We start from the raw sequence: 27,526 nt of genomic DNA, 5'->3' as shown, positions 1-27,526 counted from the left end.
TGGAAATCGGTTGGCCCTCGTCACATGAAACAGTGAGGGTGGAACGTCTATCATTGAAAACCTTTTTGGATTCACAGAAGTTTTGAATCATTATGAAATTTGTTTTTCCACTTCATCTGAGTCTGTGTGACCTTATTAATAGATTGGGTGGAAAATAAACATTATGGTGGGCCCCACGTGGGACCACTGATGTATGTGTTCCATACCTTTCATCAGTGTGGCCCCCCACCATGATGTATGTGCCTTACCTATGTTGTCCATCCCTATGGGACCCACTATGATGCATGTGTTGCATCCCAACCGTCCAACCATTTTAAAAGCCACCATGATGCATGTGTTACATCCAAATCATCCAACCATTTTGGAAGATGATTTTAAGGCTTGAGACTACAAAAAAAAAAAAAAAAAAGAGGCAGATTTATCAGGTGGACCACACCATAGAAAGCAGTGGAGGGATGAGCGCCTACCATTGAAATCCTTTGAACCTCGACAGTTTTGGATTAAATTAATATTTATTTTTCCTCTCAACCAGGTCTTTGTGACCTTATGGCAAACTGGATGGAAAATGAACTTGATGGTGGGCCCTAGAATTTTATAATGGCGAAAATCATTATCTCCACTACCATTTGTGATATGGTCCAGTTGATCTTTTGATGCGATTCATTTGTGTGTGTGTGTGTGTGTGTGTATTGATTTCTAAATAGTAGAGTTGGGTTTGGCCTTTTGAATTGGCCCATTTGACTTGGCCCACTCAACTCGGCCCATTTGATTCGGCCCATTTTGATCGGCCCATTCGATCGGCCCATTTGGTCGGCCCATTCGATCGGCCCATTTGGTCGGCCCATTTGAATCGGCCCATTTGCTGTATATGAGGCCCAATGAGATGTATGTGAGGCCTATGTGTGGGCCAAATGTGATGTATATGAGGCCCATTGCAATGTGTGATTCCACCATGGTTTCTGTAATGATGTTCATGGCAGGCCATGCCTTGGGAGGAATGATGGTTTAATGCCCACATTATAAGGATGATGTTGGTTAAATGTTTGCATTGTCACTCTCCCTAGGGACCATTGATAGGCCCATACTTGTAGTGTGTAGGCTGTCTTAGCCCATCTTCATTATGAACAGAATTCATCACCATATAACATATTTAGTATAGATCCATGATTCAAGCTCGCACACTTCATATGTATGCTTGATATGAGGAGTGACTGATCATAGCATGTCTTCGGGCAGATTGTTTATAGGCTCCCTGATGGGCGGAGTTGCCCTTCATGAGCGTGCAGTACGTGCGAGATTGTTGCATGTCTGCTAAAGTGATTCATGCACTTGCATTTATGTGATTATGATTATTATATGCCTTAGTAACATCAAGGCCATAGCCTCCACAGACATATCGTAGATAGCTGGATTGGATACCGAAAATACTGTATCTAGCATCGGGGCGTCATAGATGTCCCTGGGTGAAAATCCCTTCACCCGATGGTACCAGAGGATGACTCCAACGTCAAGACTGAGTGGATACATGAGCACGCGAGGGCCATATACTAGTAGGCCACGTCTCCCACTGTGTCGTGGTCGGTTGGAAAGGGGTGTGACCTTACCTGCCTGAGTGAGGGGGTAATTTCTAGGTTGAACTTGACCAACTTGAGGAATGGGTCCGCTATGGACGAGCCGAGCCTTATATTGGCAGGCGGATAGTGAAGTCTCTTTCACTCTCCCAGTTGTGCATCCGGATAGGGGTGGCAAGCTGGTGTAGAGCGTATTAGACCTCGGTGATTATCTAAAATGAGAAATGTACTGATATTTGATAAGCTGTATTGATATGTGGATTTGGATGAAGATTGGCATGCTTGAGTTGTATCTCACATCGCATGGTCTTGATATAGCCGATAGCATTCATATCTTGCACTGCATAGCCTTGGTACGGATGATTGCATTCATGTACTCATCAGCATGATTCTGCATTACTCTGGCATTGTATTCTGAGCACGTTCATACTACACACACACTTACACCACCCTCTAAGCTTTCTATAAGCTGATGCACAATTGATGTGTACAGGTGACGTCAGGACGCAGCCGTGGCCTCGCCACAGTTGGAGTGTGCAGTCAAGCTTCTGGAGTTTCTGTTATTTTCATTATCTTATATTTCCCTTTCATACGCATTGTACTTAATATTTTTTATCATAGTGGATTTTGTGATGGTATTCTTGTGGTTATTGTTCATTGGTTATACTTATGGTTATGCTTATAATGAATCAAAATCATGTTTGAAATCCTCCTTATAGGATCTCAGGATCGGAACCTGGTGTATGGGTGTCGGGAGCCGAGAATAGGGTACTATGGAGGCTGTCGGCACTAGATTCGGCGATCGAAAATTTTGTAAGCCCGGTTTCCAAGTTTGGGGCATGACCCCCTACCATTTCCAAGGGAAAATGGTGAACAATAGGAATAACCGACCCCACAATCTCAAATAGGAAAAGAAGGTATTCAAAGCTATCGTAGATCTATTGTAATTTGTCACAACAAACCATTAAAAACTAACAATATTCCTTATAATCAAACTAGAATCCAAGAGAGTTCAACAAAACATGGATCAAACCAAAGCAAACATCCTAATCACAGTACAAGCTTCACCTCTTAGCCCTAGGTAAGAGGTTTAGTCAACCGTAGACATGATTAAACTAAAATCTCTTAAACAAAGCATAAAACCAACTAAAGAAGAAGGTTAAAGGACGGCGGCTCCACCCTTTTGCTCCATTCCTTGAATCCTAAAAGATGCCTAGGAATGTTCTAAGGTCTCTTATTTATAGTTGTGAATCCCCTTTTTACGCACCAACTTGGAATTTTCGCAAACCACCTCAAATTTCTCAATCTACGTCAACCTTGCGTTACAACTCTGCGCGATTTCGGTAGCACCGAAGTTAGCTTTGGTGGCACCAAAATCGTATCTGAAATTTTATCACATCTGAAATTGTATGTGTAGAGTACTTAGGTGGCACCGAAATTTACTTAGGTGGCACCGAATTAAGCTTAGGTAGCACCGAATTAAGCTGTTTTCTTGCTAGACTATTTTGGGCACTTTTGGTGGCATCGAAGTTGGCTTAGGTGGCACCAAATTGTCTTGTTTTTCTTTTATTTAACTTGTACTTTTGACAATCTTTTCTCCATCCTTTGGAATTGGTTTCCTTGGATCTTTAGTTATGAAAATTCTCTATTCTTAGTCTCCTAAGATCCATCCTTTGCCTTGGTGATTCTTAAGCATTAAATCCATGCTTTTAGCATTCTTTGCAATCTATGCTTTCAGATTTACCTTGCAACACAAACATGTATAAAATACAACAAAAGATTGGAGCAAGATATGGAATATTTTATATCATGTTCATAAAACCAAGATATAAATGGGGGAAAATATGGAATATTTAAGTCTCAACAAGTTCTTTTTACTAAGATATAAATGGGAAAAAATATGCAATATTTGAATCTCAACAAGTTCTTCTTTTTTTTTTTCTTAATTTGGATAAGATGACTATTAGGTGTAACAGATTCAAAAAACAGCAAATATATCTCTATTCTTTTTATATTTGTATAAATTTAGGAATGGTTTAGAACCATTCCTACAAACTGTCCTCATAATGGTTCAAAATTATTCCTATCTTTTTAGCGACATTCTATTTAGGAATGGTTTAAGACCATTTCTATATCTTTCAAGAACGGTTTCCATTCGTACCGATTAGTATTTTTGTTATAGTGTAAGCCAGTTAGTATGCCTCTAATAGGTCACTTTAAGTTATCAACCAAGTTATGCCCAAGTACAGAAGAGGAGATTTCAGATATGTCACGGGTTTCTTACGTTAGTGCAATGGGGAGTCTCATATATGTAATAGTTTACATGAAGTTGGATATCTCACAGGAAGATAGTGTGGTCAACAGATATATGGCGAATCTAGGAAATGAGAATTGAAATATTCTTAAGTACATTCTAAGGTATCCTAGGGGCATAATCGAGACTATGATCATGTTTTAGGCGGAGTTATAGGATACATGGATTCATATTAGTCTATTATGGGATATGTTTTCACATTAGTAGGCAAATTGATATGTTGGAGATCTACACTACAATCCATAATAGCATTGTCTACAATTGAGGTAGAATATAGCGTAGTGACAAAGGCATCAAAGGAGGTATTATAGTTGAAAGGTCTGATAGGAGAACTCAGTTTGAAGTAGGAGGCAATTCAGTTGCATTGCGATAGTCAAAGCGTTATCTATCTAGCAATAAATCAGGTGTATCACATGAGAACTAGGCACATCAATGGGAGGATCTATAAGATACGGGAACTCATTACGTTAAGAGAAATTCTATTTCAGAAGATTAATGTGGACAAGAATGCTGTGAAATTGTTGACGAAGCTGGTGACCATAGAGAAGTTCAAGCATTGCTTAGGCTTAGTTAACATCAAGACAGTGGAAAACATGAGTGCCTGAGTGCCAAATACCAGTAGGCTACATCTCCGAAAGTGTTGAGGTCAGTTGACAAGGGGCGTGACCTTATCCGCTCGAGGGTAGGGGTTGTAAGCTAGGTTAATTTTGACCATCTCATGAAATGGGTCTACTATTGATGACCTGGTTGGGTAATGGCATACCACTATCGAGGTGGATAGTTAAGTCTTTTCATTCACTTAGTCATGTGCGTAATGGGGTAGCAGCCAGTGTTCGAGTGTACTAGACCCCGGTGATGTTCTTAGTGACGAACTGTTCTGATATGTGAACTAGTTGAGGATCATCATGTTTGTTTTGCATCTCTAGCATATGACATTTGGCCACATAGGCCTTGCATTGCATAGCCTTGATATGGCTAAAAATATTCATGAACTTAGCAGCTTAATAGCATTGTACATGCACACACGCACTCTACTGAGCTTCGTATAAAGCTTATACACGTTTGTTTACACTACAGGAGATGTTAGGGCAAATCAGAAGCATTAAGCCCGAAGGATGAGCCTGAACTTTTGAGTTTTGTTTGTATCTTGTATTTCCTTTCTAGATCTGTACTCAAAGATTTTATTAGTGGATATGTGATGATCGATGATATTTTGTGACTTGGGTACACTTGTGGTTGTGCTCCTTTATGAAAAAAATCACCATAAAAATCCTCCTTACAAGATCCCAAGATCAGAATCTGGCGTATGGGAGATGGGAATCGAGAATGGGGTACTATAGAAGCTGTCATCACCGGATTTGGTGGCCGAGAGTTTTGTGAGGTAGGTTCCTGAGTTTAGGGCATGACATAAAATGTTGGGAGTGGTCTACACTCAAAGTGGAGGTTGCATGGGAGATTTTTAGGTTGACTTGGCAAAGTGCAAGTCACAGTGGAGATTATTATACAGGATGCCTTGGATTCTGCTAATCTATCAATGAAGAGAAGCCCTATTTTGGTTCAAACAGTATATCATCAGTCCAATTGATTTACACGGTTTTTGTTCAACCGAGGAGTGTCAGTCGGCTTGGTTTGGCCTGACCGACAATGTTTACAGATCAGCACAAATTAGGATATTTAAGTCTGATTTCTATTAAGGATTGGTTAATCTAAGTGTTTTCTCTTTAAGGGTAAGGGATTTGCAAGATGGAGTGGTTTTATACACTTTTAAGTACTTGGAAAGATATTTTCTCAAGGGGTTAGGGTTTTCCTAGGTGTGCATTGCAAGGGAAGATATAGTGATCATGTAATCGAAGAGTGTCATGTCCCATACTCGAAAACCGAGCTCACAAAATTCCTGATCACTGAACCCGGTGCTGACAGCCTTCGTTACATTCTAAACTCCCGACGCCTGTATGCCAGATTCCGATCCTTGGGTCCTATAAGGAGGATTTTTAGTGTGAATTTTTTTTGAACAATTAATCTGTTTAGGTGGTTGCACATTTTGTACATGGTATCAATGCATATCGAAGAGATGAACCTGTTCGACATGTCACACATAATATGGTACACCAGCTCAATAGTAATGAAAGAAACAATAGCAAACTCCAACAACTCTTGTATGCATCCTAAAAAAGTGTAAGTCATACATATGATCAAACCATGGCTCGTGGGTCTACTACGTGCCGGGAGTAAAACACATCTTATCAGGGCACTCCCGTAAGGACATCCAAAACAATCATAGGCTTGTTATCAACCAATCATGTTATCATAGGTGAGTAGGTTATCAATCAAGCATATCATATAACTATATAGGTTATCATGAACATGACATCAATAATAGACATGTCACTCAACAAGCGACCATGAACCATTAGAATAGCCAATCATCATGAACAAGATAATCAAATTTCATTTTATATTATATGGCATACAATGGAAAGGCAATGGCAAGGATGACATGTAATCGTTCGAGTATAAAGACATAATAAACTAAATGTCATATGCTGAGGATGTAATGCAATATGTAAATCCCAACGAATCCCCGAATATGTGGGATAAGGTTCTGCCTTCATTGTGTGCACAGTAGCCTGCCAACTGCTGGTATCTCGCCCAAGCCCGCTAAGTCTCGCTTACATTAACATCCGCCCACGTGTGCCTACCCACGTGTGACCACAGTGACGAGGCATCACAATATGTTATATGTAGAAGATATAATGCAATATATAATGCAAAAGAACTGACAAAGCTGGAGTATGTAGACGGGATGATAATACGTCGTATTGCAAGCTGTGGGGTTCATCACAAGGAACTTCTATCCAAACCAGTCCCATACCTAAATTTGGATAGCTAGACTCAATGTGGTAAACTCTTGATCTCAGGTTAGTCGCGCACCTAACCGAAATCCTGGCCATTGCGAAGGTATAGATAATGATTTGGTTATATACCACCAGCCCGAGTGGATAGTGAATGAATGAATGAATGAGTTAAATGCTGAGTATGCAACTCCTGGTCAATAAGTCCACATATTAGTATCGTTCCTCTCTGGATATCACCGGCATCTGGTACACTCTACACCAGATTACCGCCCCAACTGGACGCGCAACCATACAAGTGGAAAAGACCTCACTACCCACCTGGCCAGTACTCTGCCAATATCTACCCGGCTCGTCAATAGCGGACCCATTTCTATGCTGGTCATACTAAGCTTAGCTTTGCCCCCTACCCTCGAGTGGATAAGGCCACACCCTCTTCCAACTAACTATGACACAGTGAGAAACGCGGTCTATGGGTATTTGGCACTTAGGCACTCATGTATCCACCCAATCTTGACGTTGGAGCATCCTCTTGGCACCATAAGGGTTTAGAGACTTTCACCCAGGGACATCTATGGCACCTGATGTCTAAAACCAAAACATTTTCGGTGTCCAATCCTACCATCCACGATATACTTATGGAGGCTACGGCCCTAATATCAATAGGGCGTATAGTAATCATGTCACACAAATGCAAGATGTATGAGTCACACTATCTAGTCATGCAGTAATCCTGCGCGTACTACGTGCCCATTTGGGGCAACTTCGTCTCTCAGGGAGTCCCAAAAACAACCAACCCAATGACACATGTTATGATCAATCGCTCCTCATAACAAGCATGTAAATGATTCGTATGGGCATGTATCATTATGCTATACTAAGCATATTCTCAGTGTGTCCTAGTAGACTAGGTACACTAGCATGACTATCAAATATAAACAATAATCGGCCTAAACACAAGAATAGCTAATGTGAAGTGAGGCTCCATATATTTGTCTTCAATAGCACACTGAAGCCATATATCTCTTGTGAATACTTAACAAATGGCCACTAAGGCTCCTATAACACGCACATACATAAGGTGCATATGTTATGGTGGTACACAAGTTTTAACATGTATCATTATTATCATAGACATCATTCAACATCAAATTTATCCCCATATCATGTATCATGCAATCATGTGCATAGAGTACATAGCATATAGGGATTCACATGCATCATTAATATCATGGCCATTGTCCAATACTGTCATTATACATGCCCTAGGCATTAGTTGTCTATCATGCATAAGGTTATCCTTACGTCCACCAACATCATTTATTTATCATTATCCATGCATCAAGTAAAATATGGTTTTCTTATCCACATTATCATTATGACAATCAATACGTGCATTATTATCACTTGGATATCAAGCATGGTAGTCAACTAGCATGTTTTGTCATTATGTATATAAAATCATCATCATTACCATGAGGATCATTTTCACTTCATGATTAATATAAATAATGTCATAAGTGTTGTAAATAATTACTCATCCATCATCAATATATATATATATATATATATATATATTTTATAATTCACCATCCATTAAATCATATATATCATTTCAACCAACAACTCACAATCAGCATTATCATGTTACCATACATGTATCATCATCTCACCTATCACTAGTTGCATCCTATCTAGTGTGACTTCCACATTGGACTTGAACTACATGCAAAGCATGGGGTTGTATAGGTCAAGTGTGAGTCCCACTAAGTGAATCAATAAGTCAACCCAATGGCATAACTGTCCAACTACAACGCTTTCAATGGTGTGGATCTAGTTCCACAACTAAGTAGGCCCCACACATTTCACCCATTAGAAATAATGCACAATCTCAAACATAAAGAATAACACGCTAACATCTTTCATGTCACATATCATATTGGGCCTATTAGCCACATACACAACAAACCAAGAAAAAGCCCAAATATCTAGTTTATGCATTGTAAAATAGGTTTCTCTAAGCGTGGTCCACTTGACTAGAGGTAGTATGAAAGGCACGCTGCCCGAGTAGGCAATGGGCTTACCCAATAGGCTTAAGGAAGGTTACCATTGTGGGTTTCTCATTCCTCAACGATTTCTCTTAGTGTTGGGTCCGCTTGGGCCTTAGGGGTGCATCATTTAGATGGGTCTAAGGCCAACTACGTCTTAAGAGAACATTTGGACAGCAAGATCTATCCACTAAATATTTTCCCAAGTTATATAATACTCATATACAAAACATGCCAGGTGGAACTCATTACATGGAAGGTAAGGCCCATACAAGATAGCTTGTACAAGATAGCCCATATTAGATGGCCCACTTAAGGTTTTTAAGCCCAACAATATCTGAGAGTTATTTTCCAAAGTTTAGATGCTGCATTAAATGCTCTGGAAAGGTGGTGGACCATACTGACATGGCCCCACAAATTTTATATCAAACAGATTTTTATGCAAATGTTGGTTTCTAGACATCTTCAATTTAGATTTATGATCATGTGGGACCCACATATGGTGAAAGGAAGGATCCATCTGGTAGCTTTATATGTGGGATTTAAAAGTTATAAGGCAATCCTCATTGGTTTGGTGTATACAATTTACAGTGATGTCCCAAACATGGGTACTTGGAGGAAATGTGCAGGAAACACAGTGCAGAATTAGTTTTGTCCTGACTTTGAGTGCGTCCCAAGATTACAAGGGACCACCTTTCAGTGTTCTGTCAAGTGTCCTTGGTAGTACTATATATCTACTTTAAAAAGTATAAGCTAGGACCAACTGGTTGTACACACGTAATATTTAGTATAGGGCCAAACATAAGTACTTTGATTTTCTGCACAACCATGCCTGACTACATTTTGGGATCCACTCCTGATTATATGGGGTCTGATTTAGACTGAGTAAAATATTATTTATCTATTAATTGGTATAGGTTAAAGGTTCCAAGTGGTGGCCTACTCATATCTCTAGTATGTGGTCCACTACAGAGGCCCAAAGTTAGTATAAAACACACATAATCAGACAATTTTCAGCAATGAGGTCTGTCACAACTTAGGGCCCAATTTTCAAACACTTAGGAATCATTCCTGACAAAAAGGTCGGACATACCAGCTCACTTATGTATGGATTAAACATCCCCTAAAGTAAGACCCTTAACTACAAAGTGTGGGGCCCATTACAAGGTGTCAAAGAGGCATACATGCAATACAGTCAAGTACTTAGAAAATTTCAACAAACAGAAAGCGCAAAGGAAATGAAATAGATCCAATGGCAAGTGGGGCCCACATGCTAGCAAACTATAGATAAGAGACACACAAAAATATATATGGGTTTCCAGATTGGATGAACTAATAAAATGCATAAATCACAAGTGATCCCACACCCAAGTGGGTCAATAAGAGGATGAATGTTGTGTACAACATAAATCCAACATACACATCTAGTAGCATATGTAATATACTAATCAAATCTCTATAATCAAATTCTCTGTTGGAAAATCTGATCCAATGGATGGTTTAATGATACATCATTTAGGTTTTATATAGGTTTCCAACCATACAGAGCCTTAGATCCATCTGGATCATACAAAACAATTTAAGATTTATCCTTAGGAAAGTATCTGTTAGTTCAGAATTTTTTAAATTTTATCATGAAAGAATCTGATCATAGGGACCATACATATGATTATTTACTATCTCAAGTAAGTTAATAACAAATATCAAATGCATCTAATCATTGGAATCATAGATATCGACCACACAAGAATGGTCATAACAAGCCTCCAAATACATCTTTCATATAAGGCCAAGATCTCAATTGTTAGAACTTCGATTGAGGCTTATTATATACCGTTGGAAAGATAATTCAATTTTCTACGAATGCAACTAAACATTTATTTTTAATATATTCATTAAAAAAAATAAAAATGGGTCCGTTTTAGGCAAATCAGAATCCTGCATGTGTTACTGAACAGCAGCCAAGTAAACTTGATGTTACGGATGATTGGACCGTTGGATGGCTACAAAATTTGGTCCAAAGTTATTTCATATTGTGGTTCATATTATTCCCAAGTTTTAACTTTGATCTTAGCATGGTCAATTTTATTTAATTTTTAGAACTTACTATCCAGATACAAAAAAAAAAAGGATTACATGTGAAGGGTGTGGATATGATGTTCATCATGGTGGACCATAATGACATGGGCCACTTTCCGAGCCACTATAGCCATAAATACTTGTACACAAGAACTCCACACCAGTGGGCCCACACATATCAAGAAAATAAAAAGAGGAAGAAAGAGGACGATGAGGAGGATGGGAGGAGGGGTGTAGACTCACATTAATGGATGGATGGTTAGATGATGATGTGTGGTCCACTCTCTCTTGATCAATGGTGGGCCACGTCTTCGCCCCACTCTCTCTTAAAATCTCAAAATTTTTCTAAGTATAAGAAAAGAATAAGTACAAGAGAGCTCCTACTCTTACATAGGGAATTAGGGGTTGAGGTGGCAAGAATTATGCCACCCCCCTCATAGTTATGATTGATGCAAATAAGGGAGGGTTACATATATTAATAGAAGTAACCAATGAAAAATGTATTTTCTTTGGTGCTAATGTGACCTATTTGCATGTTTTTTGAGATCCTTAGGATGATATGAGCCATCGCAGGTTGATATATAGATTTTTTTTCTGAAATTGCATGGAATAGTCAACCACGGCGCATGCATAAGCTTGACGGAGCTTAGAATTATGACTAAGTCTTAAAGATAGGTGAATAGGACCACTTTTAAAATTATTGCCTGCTTAAAACAAATTTAACAATTTAAAATAAGAAGACAAATACCACTTAGGCTTCAAAGCCAAAAGCCAAAGTGGGTATAATCACATAGATTACAAAAGATGCAGTAATTAATCAACTAGTCTATAGAGTTAATGAGCTTGTGTGTGCTTACAAGTTAAGTACATAGCATACAACCCAATTCAAACATTTATATGATATAACTAATTAAACGCATATGCAAGAATAGATTTGTACTCAAATAACAATCACAAATTAAAGCATGTATAGTGGTTCGGTTTTCCTAGTCCACTCCTCGTATATTCACTCTCCTTGAGTGTGCCAGTAGTCACTATCTTAGGGGATTTTAATAGGTTCACCCTATCTTTTATAGCCCTACTCAAGGACGTAGATGCACGTACACTTCCATGTCAAAGGAACATGTTTCCACCCATGTCGGTGTCTCCCACAAGAGACTTTAGTTAGTATTATATTGGCTAACCAACAACCACTAGCGGTCCTAATCCAAGGCCCTACGGTTTGCACCCTCCTGAGGCTCCCATGAAGACTAACACGTATACACTCGTGTCCCGTGATTGCAGTCCTAATCCAAGTACATACACTCCCCCCAGAGGCTCCCATTATAGACTAACATGTACACACTCATATACGATTAATTCAACCCTACACAAGAGCGTAGGTGTAATGCCTCAGATTTTTGCTATTTTGGATTTTAAAAAATGCTTGAATTTTTTTCTATAATTAACTTACATTGTCATTTACTGACCCTTAATGCTCAAGGTAAGCCTATACATGAGTGTTACCAGTAAAAAACCACACAGATCTAATTAATTAAGCATAAGAAGCCAATGAATCCATCTGATTACTTAAACCTCAATTCTATCCTCATGATTCTTCATCTAAGGCCCAAATCTATCCGGCCTATCGTTGATTAATCAAGACAACCACACCTAAATAAAGACCTACCAAAAGTTGAAACAACTAGGGATCAGATCTTACTTAATAACCAAACTAATTCAGTTAATCCTTTAGCTTAAGAACCAATGGTTTAGGGTGATTAGGATCGGATCGTCATTTCTGCTAGTTACGAATAGGTCACACCATGAACTTAACTAATCCAAACCCTAACAATCACTCACAATAAATCTCTCTACCCAATTCATTTGAGAAATGCCAGATTATTTAAACAAACTCTAGACCACTCATTAAGGGGCCAATAAATCCAAGGCTATAGAAAGATGTTCATCTTAATGGGTTCGATGTCCATCGCGGGACATCGAGCTGAGATCAGGTCTCAAATCACTCAACTTGGAGTTGCAAGGTTAGTACAAGAGATGTGTGGATATTTTCAGAATTAATCAAAAACTTAAGTTAGTTGTGTGTATTCGTTCATTGGCAAAGTTGTGATTTTCTGACCATTAAATCCTGACTAAATTTAGGGCTCCAACCTAAGTTAATACTTTGCATATATCTATATAGTCGCAGCCCTAATCGACCATCGGTGACCATTGAACTAACTTCCGATCATACTCGTCAATCGGCGCATTCAAATGGCGGGCCGATCATATCCATATGTAGATAATCATTAGGGTCAACTATCTTATGGTGTATATCGACCCCTACACCTCATAGTGAGCCCCAAAGGTTAGAAGCACCCTCCCATAGGGCTAGTATAATGAAAATCTAGCCCTTATGGCCATTTGCACAACTTATGGTACTATATAAGGCCCTTATTTGGGTACCCCCTCTCCTCATACGAATTTTGCACTAGAAATAGAGAAGAATGAGAGAATGAGACAAATCTTGTGAGGGAGATTTTGGAGTATTTTTTATAGATTTCCTTCGATCAAGCCCTAGCCTCGACCGTTCGCCTCCCCTGAATCCATCCAACTCGTGATCGAGAGGTAAGAAATGAACCATACTTCCCAACCAAGGTTTTTCTAAGTGGAATTGTATCAATCTCACATAGTTTCCTACATTTTCATTTATCAACCCTTGAGGGTCTCAGTTACTGATTTATTATTTGTAGATAACTTGGTGTTTACTAATATGCTCATATTTTGATTTGATTGCAACATATGTTATCGCTTATTATGGATGCTCACATATTTGATAAAATGTCTAAGTGATTGAATATGTTATTCTCTTGATACTCACATGTTTGATAGAATGCCTAGGTGAATGTGTAGTTTTATTCATGCTCACATGTTTGATGAAATGCTCAAATGAGTGTGTTATTTCTATTGATCCTCACATGTTTGATGAAATGCCTAAATAGTAGTGTCATTGAATTTATGCTTCATATGAAATCTTATTATGATTGCCTGATAAATGGTTAGTCCTTAGTAATGTTTAGGATTGCTTATGATGTTGGGTCAGTCAGTAAATCACCCGAACCAAAAGGTGATCGAGTTAGGCCAGCCATCATAGGCTTGTTCAATCGACACGGGTTGAATACAGACGATCGACAATAACTTGACTACATGGGATATTTGTACCCAATGCTGGTTGTACCTAGGTTCTCGTAGGTAAATCAAATTAGTCAATAGTCGATTGATCATGTATGTTCACAATGTATGACACAAACAAATTGAATCTAGGATACCCCGTTCCCAACAGATGAGTTCAATTCATAATTGCTAGTGCGATACCATCCCACCAAGACTCATGGGCCGATCTTGGTGGTATTGGACGTCATGTCTGAGCTATCAGCCTACGCTAGGGTAACGTGCCTGCCACATAGGCAAAATATTGGGTGATAAGCCCGCCATGTTTGTAAAACATTGGGTGACGAGTCTCCCTATAGTGACTAGTGAACACTGATGAAAGTGATAAATTGTTGTTCGAACAGTCCCTATCAAATACTCGGCCGATGGTTCCATGTCATATTATCGTTCGAATGACCTGAGCGTGAATGGAATTGGGTGACGAGCCCTTTCCTTTATGGTGATTTAGTTTTGTATGACAAGACTGCAGTTATGAACTAAGTGATCATACTTGATGTTTGGGTGATGACCCATCCTGTGTTGATCCTTATATCTTTAAGTAGCATGTCGTACCTTTATTAATTTATAAGATACAATGGGTGATACCTAAATTTGGTTCAAGGAACACTGGTGAAAAGTCACTAAGTACATCAATGAGCCACGTGATCCGGATAAGGACCTGTGATATAACGTTGGTATTCTGTCTTCGCCGACCTTCGTTTTGAACTGAGAATAATAACAATTTGGCTAATTATGCATAGCGTCATGACAATACTAGTGGGTTATGCTTCGGGCCAACCATTAGACATATTATCATGGAAATTATTGGTGGGTTATGCTGTGAGCCAACCATTGCACATAACATCACATCATGCATTAAATAACTAACTTAAGAATTATTTGTTTTATGTTGTTTATCATTACATGCACTAATTAATTTGATAACATGTGTAACTTAGAACTAGTGGAACCACTGAATTAGCCAATCGCTTCCACCCAGGACTAAATTTTAAAACACCAACGAGGTGATATTATCTATACAAGTACTATCGAGATCTCAGATGGGTAGACTTAGATTGACTTGCACCACCATTATTATATTTTAAAGGATTAGATTAAAACTGAAAACTTTAAACTTTAATCATTTTAGGTATGTATATTGTGGCTTGTATAATCCTCATTTAAGTAGACATCACTCTTAGAATTGTTCATTTGAAACATTAGACATCTATTTCTAGGCTTAGTTATCTCTACTTAACTTTTGATGCCACTGATATAAAACTACTTTGATTGGTGAACGTTAACCGAACTGCGCAAGCACGTGAGAACTCACCCATGTGTATTTGTCCTAGATTCATACTCAGGAACTTAGGATTGAAGTCTCCATACTTGGGTGTCAATTTTTAAGGCGTGATAGTAAGTTTTAAACAAGAAGTTATTCGAGTTTGTGTCACAAACTCTTACACTCAATCCTACAAAAAGAAAGAAAGTATGGACTCTAAATTGACAACCTTACTTGTCAGATTGAAACTCTTTGATTTGCCTTGCTTAGGTTGTTTGATCGATGCTCTCATGTGCTTCAATCAGCTTACCTTTTACTCCTGATCATTCACGCCAATGCTTTAAATCCTAAGATTGTTTACCTTGTGTGTGATGTTCCAATGAGGTCACCAAGGTAAGAGAAGATGGTGGAATCTCCTACAACTAATAGATAGTTGATTTCATGTAATGTCCTGAATTTTTTGCTATTTTAGATTTTTAAAAATTCTTAAAAATTTTCAATATGACTAACCTACATTGCCACTTATTGACCCTTGACACTCGAAGTGAGCCTATACACAGGTAGTACCGGTAAAGAACCGCATAAAATTGATTAATCAACCGTATAAAGCCGACGAATCCGTCCGATCACTTAAGTATCGAGTTTAACCTCGCGATTTGTTCACATAGGACCCAAATCTACCCAACCTATCACTGACTTATCAAGATGACCATGACTAAATTAAAGATCTACCTAAAGCCGAGACAATTAGTGGTCAGAAAATAATTAATAAACCAAAGTGGATCGATTACCATTTAGGCTACGAACCAACGGTTTAGAGTGATTATGACCGAATCGTCATTTTTGCTAATTACGAATAAGCCACACTATGAACATAGTTAATCTAAACTATAATCATTGTGCATAAGAAATCTTAATACCTAATTCATTCCAGAAATGCCTTGATTATCCAAACGAGCTCTAGACCGCTCGTTAGTGGGCTACTAGTTCCAAAACTATACAATAATGTCCGTGTCACTAGGCCTGACGTCCAACGTAGGTGGTGAATCAAGATAGTACCCGGAACTGCACAACTTGGGCCAGAGGCCGAGTACTTAAAATGCACAAATACCCTATGCTGAAGCTTGAAACTTAACTGAAATAGAGTTTCCGCTCTTTTGCGAAGTTGTGGCTTCTAATTGTTAGATCGCAACTAAACTCAAGCCATGAGTCAGGGATTTTTCCCTACTCATATCTATATAATTGTGCCCCTGATTAAACACCAATAGTCGTCGATCGCAAGTTGGGTCTCCCCGGTCGATCAAGGTATCCGATCTCCATGAAAATTGGACTAATCGCTCATCCTACGATAGGGCACTTGCTTCATGACATAGATGAGCTAATGGGCCCCTCAAGGAGCCCTGCGGGGTAAAATCCAGCCCACTAGGGGCATAATTGTTAGGAAAAGGGCCCCAAGGGCCATTTAGACATAAAATCCAAACTATTTAAGGCCAAAAATTTCACTTTCTCACTCACATCTGAATTTCTAATTACAAGGGAATGAGGGAGAGGGAAGAAGAGAAGGTGGGAGCTGGTTAGGAGTTTTCATTGCTACCGCTGACCATGTCGGAGCCCGCAATTCTACTCCGCCATAGAGAACAGCCCACTGACAATAGAAAAGTAATCCTTTGGCCCCTTTTGCAATTTGAACCTTGCGAGCTGTCACATGCACCCTTACAAGCTAACAACTTGACACAGGGCATCAATCTGTCAATTACTTAGTCGGTATCCTACGAGTGGTACTCGAGAATCGTCAGATCATCCCTAGGAGCGAACCATTACATTTAAGTTGCCAATTATCAAACCTATGTTGCAAATAATGATTATGTAGTAAAATTATGAATTGCATGCTAACCAGTGACTAATTCTTAAGCCTATTGTCCTCCATGAAATGTAAATTTGGTTTATGGCTGTCGATTATTGATTGTATGCTAAAATAGACTGGATTCACTGAAATTTCATGCACATATGCTCCACATTTCCCCCCTGATACGTGCGCATAATTATCTTGTTGTTGTAAATTTCACAATGATTGAATAAAGCACTAGCAAGCCTATTTGTTTGCCCATATTAACTAGAATATCCTGAAATACTGATGAGTTTGGTTGCCTATTCCTAAATATAATGGTTGTGTCATGCTATAGAATTTTAGTTTATTGGTCAATTAGGTTAGCCAGTAAATCAAAAAAAAATCACAAGGGCAGCCTTACTAGGTCGGTTGCCTTCGGTCAATCCAACTGACCCAAGCCAAATACGGACAACCGACAGTAGTTAGACAACACGGAATGCTTGCACCTAATGCCGATTGTGCCTTCGTTTGCTTGAGTCAACCGAATTAGTCCACTAGTTAGCCAACCATGTATGATCACGCCTATTTGAACCTGATACACCCCATGCCCCTGGAACGCCCACTTAAAACCATTATGCTACGATCCGCAGGTCTCGTGAGCCGGGTATAGTCATATGGGACACTATGCTCAAGCTGTCGGCCTACCCTTGGGTGACGTGCTTCCCCGTAGTGACTGCGAGCAACCCAGTTTACAAACACCCCCCCCCCCCCCCATATGAGTTCAACTAGGAGTGACAAACCCATATAGATCGAGGATCGTAGGCACAATGCTGCTACGACCGCCCTATGCCTCGTGATCGGATTAGGGCCTTATTTTCATGGGAGTGCCTCAGTTTCCCCAATCTTGCTCGACGAACTGGCATAACTAAACATTCGGATAACATGATCAATGTCACATTGCATTAGTTAGGTTGACGACTTAGCAGTTGAGGTCGCATTGAGGGAGTATTAGTCATATGTGAATGTGTAGATGAAGTCGCTTTGAGGGAGTATTGAATAGCGAGGGCATGCATCATATCATAATAGCATGCATGTGCATTAACAAAAGTATCTAGGGATTGTATGCTTAAATTGCTTTTCATTAATTGTGCATGTGGATTTGATGGCTTGTGTAACTTGATGTTATTGGAACCACTAAGTTGATCACTTACACTCTGGACTGTGTTTTAAAACACCAACCAGACCCTATCTTAGATACAGGTATCAGAGAGTTCGACGCGCTGGACGAGGCATCCACAAACTCGAAGGAGGAGCTCTCGTATTTCCAACCCCTGGGCAGGCCATTGTTGTTGTCCTAGAGCCACCAATGGGATGGTAAAGAAGGGACATTTTTGTACATCTTTTGGACTATATATATTTTGCTGGGATGTGGTCCCGTACACTAGGCGTAGACACATCATTTTGTTAGTCATGTTCTAATTTAGTTAGGTTGATTTCAGTTTACGCCATATGATCCATTTAATTTTTCAAATGCTCATACACCTGTCAAATGAAACCCAACTTAGTTAAATCTGCAAAGCATAAGTGGCACCTGAAAATTTGAGAGTCGGTATTACTCAACCCTTGAAATTCAGGGCGTTACATTTCATTTCCTAGGGGATTCACCTAGATTAGTGTTTTAGAAGATTTAGAAAAGGATTTGACTATAGGTTTAGTGTCTAATCTCTAAAACATGGAGGAGATCAAGTTCATCTTCAAAGTGAGCTTTGAATGCTCATTCAAGTAATAAATTAGAAGGAAGATGACTTAAATATCTTTGGTTTAGAGGATTGGGATGAGAGATATAAATGTGAAATCAGCTAGGCTTTTATTGTACTAAAAACTCATCGATATGCCCAAGAATAAAATGCCTATTTTATATATATATAAAGTTTTCAATAGCTATAAAATAGCTAGTTAATGGCTCTATCGACAAGATCGAAAGGTTCTTCGATAGGATCAAAGGACATTCAATACCATCGAGAAAATTCATGAATTTTCAGTACAGTTGCTAGATTGTTTCTTCGATCGCATCGATCAGTCTTTCGATTCCATCTAAACCCATCGATAACCTATTGATGAGATCGATGACCACTCAAACATTATTGTTTTGAAAAAATACATTTACAGCAGCTTTTTACCTATTTTAGCCTAACTTATCATTTTCCAATTAGGATCCCAAGGCTAAGGGATGATCAAATAATATTTATCTATTAAAGTTATGATCATCTGGATGCTACGTTGTTTTGATTTCATGGTTGGGATCACCATGACACTTCAATATACATGTTTCTTCCTTAATGCTACAAATCTTGATATGTTTTCGATCTTCAGTTTCTAAAGACTCAATCGATTTACTAACACACATATGCACATAATTGACAAATAGGTATAGTAACATTTTCAATTAGCAGGAATCGAATTCCCATTGAGTGACAGAAATCAGATTACCCCAATCACGTGTAGCCAATCTGAATTATCAGTTGGTTCTAGATGGGCTTGGGTATCTACTTTTCTCCATTCGTGATGTTGCCTTGGATCAATTCGATTGGATTTTGAGAAATCATTGCAATTATGCAAAGTATTATCTGTGTTTTCTCTTAGTCTTGATGGACTCATCTTATGAATGGGTTGGACAGTGAGCCCCATCAAGGTCGCGATGGTGGGTGGCTGGCTGGCTTTGTGCTGCTCATTGTGGCTGATAGAATTTAGGATGTACCTGATATTTTGTCTCCCATCTTAGCATGATCTAGCACAAGTAATCAGCCGAGTGGATGTCACACAAACATAATGCTCTCCTCATAAATATGTCGAATTCTTTTATCTTTCTGTTAAAAAAATTTCTTGAATTTTTATATTTTATATTGAATAATAAAAAATAGTAATCTCTTTACCTACCTGGTGAACCGAGTCCCAAGTCAACCCGACTTGGTGACAGTCCAAGTCCAAGTTTTGTGGCCATTAAAACTTTTTAACGGCAGGCATCACTCTCCCCACTGTTTTCTGTGGTGTGGTCCACTCGAGCTTTGGATCTGACTCATTCTCAGTATCATGCTGTAATATGATCTCTCCAAATGGATGGACAGTGTGGATACAAAACATACATTATGATGAGGCTCATAGAACTTGTTGACGTCAGTTCAGTAGCACATTTCACTAGGTTGAGCAGCCAGACTCCCTATTGAAGTGACGTCATCAAATTCTGTGGACCTACCATAATGTATGTGTTGTATTCACACCATCCATGCATTTGGAGAGATCATTTTAGATCATGATACAAATAATAAGGCAGATCCAAGGCTGGAGTGGACCCCACCACAGAAAACAGTGGGGAGAGTGATGCCTACCATTGAAACCTTCCGAAGGTCCACGGTGATGTTTATTTGAGATTCAAGAAGGGAAAAAAAAAATATCAGCTTGATCGAAAACTTTTGTGGGTATTAAAACTTTTTAATGGTGAGCTTCACTCTCCCCACAGTTTTCTGTGGTGGGGTCCACTAGAGCTTTGAATCTAACTCATTCTTTGTATCATGCCATAATATGATTTCTCCAAATGGATAGATGGTGTGGATACAAAACATACATCATGATCGGGCTCACAGAACTTGGTCATGTCAGTTCAATTGTAGCGAGTCTCGCTACTCAACCAGTTAGTATCTAATCCGCGTCCGTCCAAGTTGCAGTCTGGATTAGAGGTGGGCATCGGTTCGGATCGGAGCGGATTGGGATCAACCCGATCAGATCTGAAATGGTCATGGCTTGACCCGGACTCGATCAGATCCGGAATTAAATCCGGGTCACTTGACCCGAATAGATCCGATACATAATTTGTCTGACCCGAACAGGGTCCAACTCGGTCAGAGAAACCGAGTCTGATCGAGTTGGGTACGATTCGGATTCGTATGAATTTAATTTAATTTTTCATATAATGTGGCCCACTTCAACCTTTAACATATGTTATTTTTTTTCTCAATGCCTTAATTGATATGTCAAAATGGATAAACAGTTTAGATAAAACATATACATCAAGGTGGGCCCGACATGGATATACCAAAACTATCCGTTACTGTGTTTATGTTTTTACTGAACATGTATAATAACGTGCACTGCACGAAAGCTCCCTGACTTCTTTTTTTTATATATACAGTGAGTGGGACTTGCTGTAATGAACTTAGCAAGTTATGTGGGTCTTATCATAGGGTATGTGTTATATCTAAACCGTTCATCTATTTGGTAAGCTCGTCATAAGGCTTACGATGAAAAATAAGATAGATCTAACTATCAAGTGGACCACACGAAATATTTAATGGTGAAAATCATTCGATGCTGCTACTTGTGCTGTGGTCCATATGATCTTTGGATATTAATAATTTTTTAGATAATACCCTAAGATGATCGCTAAAAATATATGAACGGTGTAGATATAATAAATACATCACTGTGAGGCCCATATACCCTTAATCTCCTTTGAACCGTTCGTACAACTCGGAGGTCGAGGAGCGTCAGTCTCGTCCTTGCACAGAAACGGATTGGCTACTCCCCCTGTCACGGTGCCACCAGCATTGGCTGTTGGTCGGTGCTCTGTGGGCCCCACCATGATGTATGTGTTTCATCCATGCCTTCCATCTATTTTTATAGATCATTTTACAATATGAAAAAAAAAATTGAGATATATCTAAATCTCAAGTGGATCACATTAAAGGAAACACTGTTGAATAAATGTTGACCATTAAAAACGTTTTGGGCTTAAAAGTTTTGGATCTAGCTGTTTTGGATCTAGCTGATATTTATTTTTTCCATCCATCTGTTTATTTTTTCCATTCATCTGGGTCTTTATGACCTAAGCAAAAGTGGACCTTAGAAGGATTTTAAATTTTTAATGGTAGATATCCAATTATTATTGTTTTCTTGTCATGTGGTCCACCTACGATTTACATACCTATCATTTTTTTTATGAATCCATAAAATGTTCTGTAAAAATGTATGAACGGAATGGATGAAACACATACATCATGGTGGGGCCCACAAAGCACCGACTAGGGAGCAACCAATCCGTCCCTGCACGAACTAGCCACCTAGCTTGAGGCTAGTGTAGTCGACGTGTGGTAATACGGACGACGTGGTTTACGTCCGATGAAAGGATGGGTTTCAGCGGGAAAAACGGTAAATGCTACTCGAATTCGCACATGCCAATCGGGCACGTGTATACAAGCAGATGCAAGCAGATGGGCCTGATCATCATCTGAGTCAAAATCAAGGTTACGATCTACTATTTTTAGGCTTCGGGTCGGGTCTGGTCAGTTCGGGCCGGATCCTTTCGGTTCGGATATCCGGGTCGGATGTGTCCGGATCAACCTCTATCCGAACCTGACCCGAAATACTATCGGATCTGGGTTGACAGACTCGATCAGGCTGGTCTAAGTCGTCGGTTCTGTTCGGAATGGTACCGAGTCGGGTCGGATCCACCGGATCGGGTTCAAAATGCCCACTCTAGTCTGGATTGGCGAACCAGTGCCCACACTATGAAATCATTGCACACTAACCACACAGATTTCCTGTTGGAGCCTTTCCCGTGAAGTTCCTGCGTTCTGGAAACCTAGGTGGGCCCAACGTGATGTTTGTGAGAAATCCAACCCGTTCATCAATTCTTTGAAATCATTTTAGGATATGTACCCACAAATGAACAGGATCCAATACTCAAGTGGGCCGAATATGTGAGTTTTGGACGTCCATGGTTAAAATATTCGTGGGGCCGTGGAAGTTTTGAATCATGCTAATATTTCTGTTTTCTGTTCATCTCAGTAAGAATGACTTTACCAATGGTATGGATGGCATGTAAACATCACTTACTTTCGACCAAAGGTTTCAATGGCGAGAATTTTCCTGCCCACCTTTTTCCTTTAGTACGGCTGAATTGAGTATTGGGGTCATTTTTAATTATATGTCCTAAAATGATCTCAAAAAGTGGATGGACGGATAGATTTCTCGCAAACATCACAGTGGGCCCCATCTAGCTAGGTTTCCAGCGCTGGAACTACCTGCTAAAGGCTTTTCCAGAAATTCGACGTACGCACACCAACCCAAAAACATGCAAGTTAACACGCAGCCCATTTAATGATTTAATCAGAAGCAGATTGCGTAGTGAGTAACTACGCTTAGCGTACCGAGTAAACTCTACGGGGTTCACCATGATTTGTGTATTCTATCCGCTTCAATTCATCCATTTTCTCAGATAATTTTGGGCTTGAGCCTAAAAATAAGCATATACTACGCTCAAATTGACGACACCATAGGAAACAGTTGAATTGAACTTCTACCGTTGAAAATTTCTTGGGACCACGGTTGGATCAAGCTTATATTTGTGTTTTCCGTTCATCCTTGTTTGTATGATATTACCAACAGGTTGGATGACAAATAAACATCACTGTGGGGCCTAGAAAGGTTTCAACGGTGGAAATCATTATCACATTGTTTCTTGTGGTATGATTCACTTGATCTTTGGATATGCTTCAATTTTAGGATCAACCCCTTAAATTAGATGTAAAAACGGATGGACGGGGTGGATAAACCACATACATTTAAGGTGGGCCCAACTGAGTTTACTCATTAGGATAAGAGTGCACTGAGTAACTTAGTACGCAATCCGATTTCGATTTAATCGGCTACATCACCACGTGGGTTTGGGTTTCATACGTTGAACGGGTTTGATGTGATAAACATGCTGCGCGGGCCCACAATTCTCAACTTTACCAAGTTAGGCAATATGCACGAGGGGACTTCTCAAGGCCGCGATCTGGAAATTAGCTGCAACAGTTTTGAAATGCACTACCAACCCCATTCAAGTCAAATATGATATATGCATGTGCACGAATTAATTCTAGTCGGCTCTTTGACCGTGCATGGGTTTTGAATTCAGACAAGTGGGACCACTAGTTCCGTAGACCAGACCATTGGTCGGTTGTGTCCCACCCTTTATGGTTTATGTGCCAAAATCTCCTGGCTGAGACTATCTTAATCATAACCTTTTGGTATACTCCTGCGGATAGATGGTTAAAAAGAGAAATATAGCAAGAGTCCACATTCAACTTTAAAAAGCATGATATTGGTCACTGGAATCAACAGACCAACGGTTACCAAACCATGAGATTCACTTGTCAACTTGAAGATGGGTTTGTACAATGGGGTCCACTATTTACTGCCGACACCTCTCAAAATCACTTTGACCGGCCTATCCTAACATCCAAACATTCAATCAATGGTTTGAAAGTGGACAATTCAGATTGATTCTGTAAGAAAAAGGCATATCACTCATCTGGGTCGTCATCACATGATCAACTTGGATTGTCCATACATCTTAAACATTAATATTGATGGGGTAATTCTAACCATTTGATCAATGGGATTATTCAAATGGATTATGATGGAATAGATCAGACCAGTGATCTTGCATGTTCATCATTTATGGCACACGTTTGATTGCCCATCCATCGTAATGATCACTTTGATTAAATGATCTTTATCATCCAATCAATAATTAGAAAAATTGACATTTCATATTGATAGCACCAGAAAAGAAAATTCATTGATATGGACTGTCCATCATGCAGTCACAGTGTTGATTCCCAATCTTTTTAAGATCATGTTGATTGGATAATTGTAGGATGATAATTGATGGCTAGAAAATTTGAAAAGCAATGGATTTGGGGTAGGATGGTCCAACCTAGACTCAACCCGTTGATTAAATAGGATTAATGTAAAATCAAACTCTTACTATAACCAAATTACAATAATCATAGTCGAGTTTAAGATTTTTTAAACATAATATATTATATATTATAATGTATAGTACGTGTGTGTGTGTGTATGTGTGTGTGAATATATATATATATATATATATATATATATATAGGGAAAAGGTACTATGCGCTCGACCTCACGTGTCCGTCCCATGAGGTCGAGCTGTGTGGGCTCCACCGTGATGCGTTTTGAACATCTACCCCATCAGCCAGATGCACCATTCCATCGTGGGCCTAGGTCTCAAAAATCAAGTCAATCCGTGACTTGTGTGGGCCACACCACATGCAGAAGTGGGGAGGGGCCGTACACTATTAAAACATTCATAATCATTTTTTGGGCCCACCGAGATGTGGTTTGCAAATCCAGCCCACCCATTATGTGTGTCCCACTTGGATGAGGGTCCAGACCAAGTTTCAGCAGCATTCAAAACTCAGGTGCGCCCCAAGTGCTTTTATATGTTTTAACGGTGTCTTCACATGATTTTAGATGTTATGGCCCACCTGAGTTTCGTATACGGCTGATTTTTGGGATATCCCATAATTTAGAGGGGACCCATCAAATGCATGGTGTTGATGGTCGACACGCATCACGGTGGGGCCCACACAGCTCAACCTCACGAGAGCTTATCGCGAGGTCGAGCGCATAGTACCTTTTCCCATATATATATATATATATATATATATATATATATATAGAGAGAGAGAGAGAGAGAGAGAGAGAGAGAGAGAGAGAGAGAGCAATGATGCAATGAGAGGACCACATTTTTTTTACTCATTGGGTCATCCCCAAAAACCAAAACCGAACTTGATGAGAGAGCAATGATGCAATGAGAGGACCACATTTTTTTTACTCATTGGGTCATCCCCAAAAACCAAAACCGAACTTGATGAATTTTAGGTTGACGAAACAAAACCCAATCCCAACCCATATGGGAAATTGGACCCTAACTTTCTGGATTAGGTCCAATTCGGGTTAGCAGGTTAGGCCAAGTTTTGCAACCCCTACTGATTATGCTAGGAAAGGCCTAATCATTGCTTTGGATATGGGTTCGAGGGGCATATTTATGAGCAACCACTAGTGGATGCGTCTCACACAATTAATACTTGAAACATTCCCGGTTGGCTCTCCCAGTTTTAATCATGTTCTCTCAATATTCAAATTCAAATGAGAGAGATTATGATAAATGAGAGAGATCGAATGTACTAGGGATTAGCTTTGTGGCATATAAATTCCTTCTAATCCTTTTTATTCTTCCATCTATAAAAGGAGAGGCATTCCCTCTGTAAAGGCATCCTATTTAAGAGATTTCCTAAAGAAAAAATAAAATAAAATCTAGAGGATAATGACAAGAGAATCCATTATCCAATAAGTTGCCTATATACAATCTAAATCATTAATTGTTTTCAATGATTATCATAACCATAGAATCAAAAGGGTTATTAGATCTTTTCCACTCCCATAATAGTTCCAGTCTCTAATTCTGCAATTTACTCATCACGGACCTTGCTCTTCCATAGCGATTCAATCGTAGCTATGACACGAGGTTAAAAAAAATGTATTTGTCGTGTTCCAGTCTCATTATAGCCCATGTCTTTCTCCAAGGAGTATATAAATGAGGAGGAAGAAGCCTCCGATAGCTAGGCACTAAAAATTAGGAATAACCAGACGGGGCAACAAAAGACCCTTAAAAGGAAGGGTGCGGTGGCTCTTGTCGAGCTTGTTGATCTAGGCTTCAAAACTACTGTGCACGCTAGCGCATTTTGCTAATAGGCTTTGAAGCTAGCAAGTAATGGCCATGCATACGTTTTTCAGCTCCCCGTGACTCAGAAATAATAAACAGTAGGACCCTTTACAGACATTGGGCCAGTACCTTAAACAAGATCTTATATAAACTAACCACTAAGCTGATTTGGCAGAAATCCCTAACACAATTAGCACCATCCTTCTTAGGAATTAGAACTATGAAGGAGACTTTTGTGTGCTAGAACTTTGGCTCGTAAACATAAAAGCCAAGCCACTAGTGGAGTGGTGAAGGAAGCCTACAATACGTATACATGATTAGTAATTGGTGAAAGACCAAGAAAAAAAATGAAAAAGAATTTCAGTGAACTATTGAAGCTATCAGTGTGATTGAACAGACAAGCACCAACGGCTTTTAGTAGCCTTCTTTCATTTCTAAATTTTCTTGTAAAAAGTCCTTGCATTAGTATGAGTTCGTTGACCGTGTAAGGGTGATCCATCTTGATGACGAATTCCATGATAACAACTCTCAGGGGTTGAGGCAAGGGGATCCGCTCTCACCTTTTTTGTTTGTGATTGTTGCTGAGACGGCTGATTGAAAAGGTGAAAGTGGAAGGTCTGTTGAGGGGGTTCAGTGTGGATCATAGCAATCTTCAAGTATCTCATCTTTAGCTTACAGATGAGACTATCCTATTTTGTGATGATGAAGTTGCGATGATCAGAAATTGAAAAGGAGTTTTACATTGCATTTTGAAGCTTTCTTGCTTCAAAATGACTATATATATTG

This window comes from Magnolia sinica, chromosome 7 (assembly GCF_029962835.1).
Source record: "Magnolia sinica isolate HGM2019 chromosome 7, MsV1, whole genome shotgun sequence".
NCBI lineage: Eukaryota > Viridiplantae > Streptophyta > Magnoliopsida > Magnoliales > Magnoliaceae > Magnolia > Magnolia sinica.
This window is presented reverse-complemented; position numbering follows the sequence as displayed.